We start from the raw sequence: 8,489 nt of genomic DNA on the forward strand, positions 1-8,489 counted from the left end.
AAAACGCTATGCGTCGCCAGGTGTTTCATTGGATTCGAGGTGTTACCTCCTTTGACAGTATCACAGTATCAGCTTAAAGCACTTGTTGCAGGCTGCTGAGTTTGCATATTTTGCTGTGAAGTACAGCCAGACTTTTGACCGCTTCACCTTGGGCATTTTTAATCTGTAGCTCTGCTCTAAAAGAACGTACATACCTGGACCCACCTACTATCCTCAGAAACGTAAAATGATTGGCTAGAAGTGTATCACAGCTCAGGAAAAAAAAGCACAGAAATGTGCGCTGCTTTTCGGTCTGGTTACTACTGTTTATATCAGAACCGGTGCAATCATGGCACCGGACACTGGTACCCATCCCACCCGCAGGCAGACTACTGTCTGTCACACATGAAGCCCTACCTCGACAGCAAGGGCCGCGAGCTGCCGTCAGCTTTCGACTTTGTCGAATTCACTCGCTCTTTGTCAACTGATCCCTTCCCACCCTCCTTTGCCATAAAACTGTCACACGATAACTAATTTCCTTCTAGAGGCTTTTGAGAAGCCTCTAGAACAGGGGTCTGAAACTCGCGGCCCGAAGGCCATTTGTGGCCCACGTCACCTGTACTTGCAGATGTGACAAAAAAATTTTTAAAATTATTATACAAAAAAAATGATTTAATACAACGGCAGAGTGTTACAGGCATGGCCCTTTAAGACTGTAGCCTCATGGTGTAGTCCGTGCTACAGGGAGAACGTGTGGGACCACCCCTCCCGCTGTGTGTGTGTGAGCGTGAGGGAGGGAGAAAAAGTAAAGTCGAAAACTATGAGGTGCTACCGAGCAGAAATGGGAGATGGAAGCATGTAAATATGCTGATGAGCCCAGTTGTAAGTAAGCTAGCTAGCTTAGCTTAGCTCATAGCCGACTCGTTAGCACCATGGCTACTTCACCTGTCCCTCCTGCACTTTCCTGCTCATTGTGTCAGATGTTTAGTTATTCCTCAGCCTCCTTTAGCAGTAATGATACTTGTAAGAAATGTATCATATTTGTAGCTCTGGAGGCCAGGATTACTGAATTGGAGACTCGGCTTCGCACCCTTCATTCACCCATAGCTAGCCAGGCCCCTGTAGCTGGTGCAGCCGAAGATAGCGTAGGCCCCGCTAGCTGTTCCCCGGCAGATCTCAAGCAGCTGGGGAAAGAAGGCGGCTGGGGGGGGGTCAAACTCTGGTAATTGGTGATTCTGTTCTCAGACATGTGAAGCTAGAGACACTGGCAACCATAGTCAATTGTCTTCCAGGGGCCAGAGCAGGCGACATTGAAGGAAATTTAAAACTACTGGCTAAGGGTAAACGTAAATACAGTAAAATCATACTTCACGTCGGCAGTGATGACACCCGGTTACGCCAATCGGAGGTCACTAAAATCAATATTGAATCGGTGTGTAACTTTGCCAAAACAATGTCGGACTCTGTAGTTTTCTCTGGTCCCCTCTCCAATCAGACCAGGAGTGACATGTTTAGCCGCATGTTCTCCTGAAATTGCTGGCTCTCTGAGTGGTGTCCAAGAAACGATGTGGTCTTCATAGATAATTGGCAAACCTTCTGGAGGAAACCTGGTCTTGTTAGGAGAGACGGCATCCATCCCACTTTGGATGGAGCAGCTCTCATTTCTAGAAATATGGAAAAATTTATTAAACCCCCCCCAAAATATGACAATCCACAGTTGGGACCAGGAAGCAGAGTTGCAATCTTACACGCCTCTCTGCAGCTTCTCTCCTCCTGCTACCCCCCCAAAAAACCCATTTCCATTGAGACTGTGTCAGCTCCCAAAAAGACAAAAAATAAACTAAAAACCAGCAACAAACAACTTAAATATAAAAAATCACAAAGAAAGAACAGTACCTGGTTGCAGCCGGATGATTATGTTAGTTTAAATGAATCAACACTCCCGAGTCATTCTAACTACCAGAAACCTCAAAGCACAGGCCGAGGGGGCGGTGTGGCAGCAATTTTTCACACCAGCCTATTAATTAACGAAAGACCAAGACAGACTTTTAATTCATTTGACAGCCTGATGCTGTCAAATGAATTAAACCTTGTCCACCCCAGCTGTAAAACTCAGAAACCAGCCTTACTTGTTATCATCTATCGTCCACCTGGGCCTTACACAGAGTTTCTCTCTGATTTCTCAGACTATATATCTGATTTAGTTCTCAGCTCAGATAAAATAGTTATTGTGGGTGATTTTCACATCCATGTAGATGCTAAAAATGACAGCCTCAATATGGCATTTAATCTCTTATTAGACACAATTGGCTTCTCTCAAAGTGTAAAAGAACCCACCCACCACTTTAATCACACTCTTGATCTTGTTTTAACATATGGCATAGAAACTGAATATTTAACAGTGTTTCCTGAAAACCCTCTCCTGTCTGATCATTTCCTGATAACATTTACATTTACAATAATTGATTACACAACAATGGAGAGTAGACTTTATCACAGTAGATGTCTTTCTGAAAGCGCTGTAACTACGTTTAAGAATATAATCCTTCCACTGTTATCATCTTCAATGCTCATAGAGCAGAGCAGCTATCTGAACACTACCCCATCAGAGATCAATTAACTTGTTAATAATTTTTACCTCCTCACTACGTACGACTCTGGATACTGTAGCTCCTGTGAAAACTAAGGCCTCAAATCAGTACCTGACTCCATGGTATAATTCTCAAACACGTAGCCTAAAGCAGATAACTCATAAATTTAGAAGATCATCATTTAGCCTGGAGAAATAGTTTGCTGCTTTAAAAGAAAGCCCTCCGCAAAGCCAGAACATCTTACTATTTGTCACTGATTGAAGAAAATAAGAACAACCCCAGGTTTCTCTTCAGCACTGTAGCCAGGCTGACAAAAAGTCAGAGCTCTTTTGAGCCAACCATCCCTTTAATGTTAACTAGTAATGATTTCATGAACTTCTTCACAAATAAAATTTTAATCATTAAAGAAAAAATTACCAATAATCATCTCACAGATGTAATATTATCTACAGCTACTTTTAGTACCATTGATGTTAAGTTAGACTCCTTTTCTCCAATTGATCTTTCTGATTTAACTTCAGTAATTACTTCCTCCAAACCATCAACGTGTCTTTTAGACCCCATTCCTACAAAACTGCTCAAAGAAGTCCTGCCATTAATTAATGCTTCAATCTTAAATATGATCAACCTATCCTATCTCTAATAATCAGTCAATGTACCACAGGCCTTCAAGCTGGCTGTAGTTTAACCTTTACTCAAAAAGCCATCCCTAGACCCAGCTATCTTAGCTAATTATAGGCCAATCTCCAACCTTCCTTTCATATTAAAAATCCTTGAAAAAGTAGTTGTCAAACAGCTAACTGATCATCTGCAGAGGAATGGTTTATTTGAAGAGATTCAGTCAGGTTTCAGAGCTCATCACAGCACAGAAACAGCTTTAGTGAAGGTTACAAATGATCTTCTTATGGCCTCTGACAGTGGACTCATCTCTGTGCTTGTGCTGCTAGACAAAATGCTGCAGCAAGAGTACTGACAGGCAGTAGCGGTTTTTGATACGGGCGACATGGGCAGTTGCCCGGGGCGGCATCGTGGTGGGGGCATCACGGGCATCGGCAAAAATAAATAAATAAATTTAAAAAATTGCTCGTACTCATGCTGCCCCGACGTCATGCCAGCGCATATTGGGAATGGCATAGGCACCGATTGGTTTTCTATCGCCCATTTGCTGGGAGTAAGGGCGCCCTCCGTTTGCGAGGTGCGCCTGCTGCTTGCGGCACAGGGAGGAGAGGGCGGGGCGGCAGGGTATTCACTGGCTGGCTGGAGCAACGTCTAATAACCCACCCCCAAAATAAAACAAAATAAAAACAAACCAACAAACACGAAAACACCAGACATTATGATACAGACTTATAATTTGCACCAATGTTTTTTCGAAATTCTATATGTTCAGAGTGAGCGCGAGAGCCCTCGGTGCGCCTGCTCGCTGCTGAAGTCAAAGTAAACTTTGTCATCTCCGCTACATACAGTCCAGGATATAGAGAGACGAGACGACGAGGCTCCAGTTACAGCAGTGCAAGTAAACAAACAATATATATATAAGAAGAGTAAAAAAAAATAAATATACACTTTAGGACTAGTGGTAAAGGGATTAATAACAATTTAAAACTTATCATTTACAGTTTGATGATTTAAAGTCTCACACACAACACATCGAAAGGTGAGGGGGCCGGCTGCTTCCAAATAGAGCACATTTCATTCATAATGCTGTAAATCCAAGTCCATTATGTACTCTTGATTTGAATACTGGGTTGTGCGAAATCCCAGAAATACACCTTGTGGTGATCCTCGAGTTGGGGGATGGGTGTTCATACTGGAGTGCAAAATTAAAACCAAGATGGACAAGAAAAGTTCAAAGCCATCAGTATGGAACGCCAGGACTGCCATAATGAATTAATTAAATACACCATTAAATAATTAATTAAATGTGTCAATAATTAATTAAAATTGGAATTAATTAATTAAATAAATAGTTATGACACATGTAATTAATTAATTATTGACACATTTAATTAATTATTTATGTATTTCACATTTTAATTAATTATAGACACATTTAATTATTTATGTATTTCACATTTTTATTAATTATTGACACATTTAATTAATTATTGACGCATTTAATTAATTATTTAATGATATATTTATTTATTTCATTTTGCCAGTCCTGGCGCCTGGCAGTCATCTTGAAATAATTTTATCTGTCAGCCTCATCCATCAAACCCAGGGGGCGGGGTTAACGCTGATCGAGTCAAAACCATTGCTTTGGCCTGGTGGCCATTGTTTTTAGCACACAACAACCGGCATGTGGAAGCTAACAGAACTGAACTTTGAAAAACCCTGTTTGTGTGTCACTAAATACCGTTTTAATATTTTTTTAGCCGAGAATGTAGTGGTTTAATCTTCATGTGTCTGGTCGGTTTGTCAAGATACAGCCTCTTTGCAAAAGTGCTTCGATGATTTCAGAGATGTCTGTCCAGTCTCACGGCAAAGCGTGGGATAGACCCGCTCGCCTCGCAAGCAATCGAGCTATTATTACCGCCGACAAAGCGCAGGCCCCGGTACACAGCTGTAGTAACCCCCGCTGACTTCTTTTACTGAGGTTATATTTATCGGTGTTTTATTTCCTGATGTTCTTATGTGTCCTACGTGTTTCAGTCGCCAATTCTGAATTATAACTAACATTAAAAACATGTTTAAGGAGGAGAGAGAGCAAATAAATCTGTTTAACATCTGATCTTTGGGTTTTTGTTCAGTAATCAGCGTGACCTGTGTATAAACGCATAAAAGAGATAACGTTGGTGTTTCTGTCATGTAGTAACTGCTGGCTTTAACTGTACAAAGGTTGTTCTATGAAACACATACAGACTTCATGATGTTCGGCTAATATTTTTATTGTGAATATTAATCATGCTGACCTCGCTCTGTACACCACGCAGCGAGGTCAGCATATCCACGATATCCTCAGCTCCATGAGTTAACACAGAGTTTCCCAGCTGACTATCTAACTGCCAACTATTCCAGAGACGTGAAAATATACAGCATAAAGAAAAGTGTAAGAGACTCAGCAGCAGATTAGAATAATAGTTATACATTTAATAAATCACCAAATGAATCCAAGAAACGAGCAAACCTGTTCCGACAATTTGAGTTTGTATTCCCTCAGCTGCAGACTCGCTGCTGTTTAAATGTTTGAAAAGGAAGATTAGATATAAAAAACGTCAAACATAGACTCAGTCTGCCTTCACATTTGATATGAGGCCAGCACGTATAGTGGCTGTGTCCTGTTTTAAGATCATACATGTAAAATTGTTGTCTGACCTCCGTCGATCCAGCCGCTCAGAGTCTGTGGTTACCCTGGTTACTGCATAAACAGCTGTAATGTTAAAAGCGGGCACTGAGGAAACCTACCGGCAGCATGAGTGTTTATGTTTTTCATTGCAAAAGAACTGTCTGAATAGTTAACTGAAGTTAACTTGGATAAATTATAGTTAAGGAGTATCACAGATACTACGTGAGCTGTGCGACTGTTCACCGCTACACTGAAATCAGCAGGCTATTACTGAAATACACGTGCTATATCATAAACTATGATATAAATAGGGAGGTCCTATTAACATGTTTAGTTTTAAAGGACACCTTCCTGCCTTTAGTCTCATTCATGAGCAGTATTAGTTTTCTTCTAACATCCAGAAGTCTGCACGATGTGTTTCATAGTTTGTAACAAGCCTTTGACAGGTAAACATAACATGACCGAAAAAGCAAAAAAAAAAAAAAGAGAGAGAGAGAGAGAGAGAAAATCACATTCTAACAGACAGCTGGTGCTTAGAATACAGTTGAATAACTATTAAAAAACGAATGCAACATGTGAAACACGGAGAGTGGAATATGTAAACAAACCGGTTAACGTAACCCCCTGGGTGCACTCTGCATGCTGACTGTTAGCAGAGCTAGTGAAATCTCTGAAAACATCTGAGCACTTTTGCAAACATGTTCTATGTTGACAACCTGACCAGACATATGTCGCGACATTCGCAGCCAAAACACTGTTAAAAGTGTAGTTGGTGACAGAAAAACGGGGTATTTTAAAACTACACCACCACCATTGCTGGCTGTGATTTGATCTGCATTCTGGGATACCTGGCTGCCCCAAGTCTACACAAGCAATCGATTATCTAGGATCGACCTGCTTTGACTTACTTTGCACGGCAACCAATCAAATGTTAGAGAAGCTGCATGGGCAGCGTTAACCCCGCCCCCTGAGTTTGATGGGTGAGGCTGACAGATAAAATTAATTCAAGATGAGAGCCAGGCGCCAGGACTGCCAAAATGAAATAAATAAATATATCATTAAATAATTAATTAAATGTGTTAATAATTAATTAATTACATGTGTCATAACAATTTATTTAATTAATTAATTCCAATTTTAATTAATTATTGACACATTTAATTAATTATTTAATGGTGTATTTAATTAATTCATTATGGCAGTCCTGGCATTCCGTACATCAGGTGCTCAGTTTAGAAAAAAAAAAAGACAAAAGCAGAGGAGGATAAACGAGCAAAAGATACAGGTAAGCAGATGTGTCATTGGATAATGGCAGGTCATCCTGAAACAATCAGAATCAGTATACTTTATTAATCCCTAAAGAAATTATGTTTCAGTTTGGATTCGGGAGACAGACACTATCTCTACTCTCAAGATTCGCCTTAAAACTTTCCTTTTTGCTAAAGCATACAGTGGGGCAAAAAAGTATTTAGTCAGCCACCGATTGTGCAAGTTCCCCCAATTAAAATGATGACAGAGGTCAGTAATTTGCACCAGAGGTACACTTCAACTGTGAGAGACAGTTGACAGTTGTTGAAAAAAAATCCATAAATTCACATGGTAGGATTTGTAAAGAATTTATTCGTAAATCAGGGTGGAAAATAAGTATTTGGTCACCTCAAACAAGGAAAATCTCTGGCTCTCACAGACCTGTAACGTCTTCTGTAAGAAGCTTTTCTGTCCCCCACTTGTTACCTGTATGAATGGCACCTGTTTGAACTCATCATCTGTATAAAAGACACCTGTCCACAGCCTCAAACAGTCAGACTCCAAACTCCGCCATGGCCAAGACCAAAGAGCTTTCGAAGGACACCAGGAAAAGTATTGTAGACCTGCACCAGACTGGGAAGAGTGAATCTACAATAGGCAAGCAGCTTGGTGTGAAAAAAATCAACTGTGGGAGCAATCATCAGAAAATGGAAGACATACAAGACCACTGATAATCTCCCTCGATCTGGGGCTCCACGCAAGATCTCATCCCGTGGGGTCAAAATGATCATGAGAACGGTGAGCAAAGATCCCAGAACCACACGGGGGGACCTGGTGAATGACCTGCTGGGACCAAAGTAACAAAGTAACAAAGGTCACCATCAGTAACACACTACAACGGCAGGGAATCAAATCCCGCAGTGCCAGACGTGTTCCGCTGCTGAAGCCAGTGCATGTCCAGGCCCGTCTGAAGTTTGCCAGAGAGCACATGGATGATACAGCAGAGGATTGGGAGAATGTCATGTGGTCAGATGAAACCAAAGTAGAACTTTTTGGTATAAACTCAACTCGTCGTGTTTGGAGGAAGAAGAATACTGAGTTGCATCCCAAGAACACCATACCTACTGTGAAGCATGGGGGTGGAAACATCATGCTATGGGGCTGTTTTTCTGCCAAGGGGACAGGACGACTGATCCGTGTTAAGGACAGAATGAATGGGGCCATGTATCGTGAGATTTTGAGCCAAAACCTCCTTCCATCAGTGAGAACTTTGAAGATGAAACGAGGCTGGGTCTTCCAACATGACAATGATCCAAAACACACCGCCCGGGCAACAAAGGAGTGGCTCCGTAAGAAGCATTTGAAAGTGCTGGAGTGGCCTA

The 8,489-nt window shown here is 41.3% G+C and overlaps 1 pseudogene; it reads left to right on the forward strand.

The window, feature by feature from the left end:
- The first annotated feature begins 911 nt into the window (after positions 1-911).
- LOC146579387 (uncharacterized) lies at positions 912-2,328 on the forward strand (annotated as a pseudogene).
- The last annotated feature ends 6,161 nt before the right edge of the window (positions 2,329-8,489 follow it).

The sequence above is a fragment of the Mchenga conophoros genome, linkage group LG3, assembly GCF_057382185.1.
Source record: "Mchenga conophoros isolate Kocher_MC1m ecotype Shallow Benthic linkage group LG3, M_conophoros_male_GT1.1, whole genome shotgun sequence".
NCBI classification, from domain to species: domain Eukaryota; kingdom Metazoa; phylum Chordata; class Actinopteri; order Cichliformes; family Cichlidae; genus Mchenga; species Mchenga conophoros.